The sequence below is a fragment of the Molossus molossus genome, unplaced genomic scaffold (assembly GCF_014108415.1).
Source record: "Molossus molossus isolate mMolMol1 unplaced genomic scaffold, mMolMol1.p scaffold_m16_p_2, whole genome shotgun sequence".
NCBI lineage: Eukaryota > Metazoa > Chordata > Mammalia > Chiroptera > Molossidae > Molossus > Molossus molossus.
Window position 1 is genome coordinate 47885202 of NW_023425355.1, and position 1685 is coordinate 47886886.

Genomic DNA, 1685 nt, shown 5'->3' on the forward strand with positions numbered 1-1685 from the left:
AAAATGAACACATGGACTACATCAAACTAAAAAGCTTCTGCACAGCAAAAGAAACAATCATCAAAATGGAAAGGCAACCCACTGTATGGGAGAACATCATTGCCAATTATGTATCAGATGAGGGGTTAATTTCCAATATATATAGAGTGCTCATACAACTCCACAAAAGGAAGACAAAGGACCCAATTAAAAAATGGGCAAAGGGAGGACTTCCGGTCAAGATAGTGGAGTAGGTAAACGCGGTATCGCGTCCTCCCACAACCACATCAAAGTTACAACTAAACTAAAGAACAACCATCATTCAAAACCGCCTGAAATCAAGCTGAATGGAAGTCATACAACTACGGAACTAAGGAAAAAAAAAAAAGCAGCTACATCCAGACCTGTAGGATGGGCGGCGGCGCGAGGGGGTTGGCGGCGCAGCGGCAGTGGAGCGCGCAGTGGCGAGACGGGCTGGTCCCACACCCAAGTGTGGTGGATAAAATCAGGAGGATCCCGCGGCTGGGAAGGTCCTCCCTGAGGACTGAGGGGTCCCCATCCCACACCAGGTGCCCCGTTCAGGGTTCCAGTGCCAGGAAGAGAATCCCCATAACTTCTGGCTGGAAAAACCAGCGGAAACTGAGGCTCAGGGAAGCTGAAGCGGCTGGAACCCAGGCAGCTCCCTAAAGGGCCTGCTCACGGACTTATCGGACTCTCTCCCTCTAAGCTTGGAGGGAAGGCAGCTCGAGGGGCACCAGAGACATACAGGAAGAACTGAGCTGTTTGGCACTGGAGAGAGCGCTGGAGAGGGGGCTTCCTCGGGGACAAACGTGCTGTCAGAGGGCCTTTGTTCCTTTGGTGAGCCCTTCCAGGGGGCGGCAGACAGAAGCCATATCTGGGACTCCAGCAACCTGGCTCACACTGGTAGCCCTGCCCTGCCAACTCCCTGAGGCCCCGCCCCGCCCACAACAACTTTCAAGCTGTTGCCACTTGCTTAACCATAGGATTGGCCGGTCTTGGATCCTGCTTCAGGTTTTTCCTACAATTCTTTCAAACGAGCAACACCGGGTCGTCAGCGAGCCCATACCTCTCATTAGTAATACACAGAAACAAAACAGGGAGGCAGCCAAAATGAGGACACAAAGAAACAGGTCCAAATGAAAAGAACAGAACAAAATACACCAATAAAAATAACCTAGTGAAAGGGAGATCAAGCCACCTAACAGATACGGAGTTTCAAATACTGCTTATAAGATGCTCAATGAACTTAGTGGAGAACCCTCAGTGAACTTAGGGAGGCCCGCAAGAGCATAAAAAAGGACCAGTTAGAAATCATGGTACACAGTTAGAATTAAAGGGAAGGCATTAACTAAGAAAGTAAGAAGAATTTACCACAGCTTCAATAATAGAGTACGTAGACCCAGGAGCAAACCATCCGATTGGAATTAAGGAAGCAAAAAAATCCCCATCAGAACATCAAAAAGAAAAAAGAATCCAAAAAATGAGGATAGAGTAAGGAGCCTCTGGGATAACTTCAAGCGTCCCAACATTCGCATCTTGGGGTGCCCGAAGGAGAAGAGAGAGAACAAGAAAATCGAAAACCTGTTTGAAACAATAATGGCAGAAAACTTTCCTAACTTGGTAAGGAAACAGACATACAAGTCAGGAGGCACAGAGAGTCCCAAACAAGATGAACCCCAAGAGGC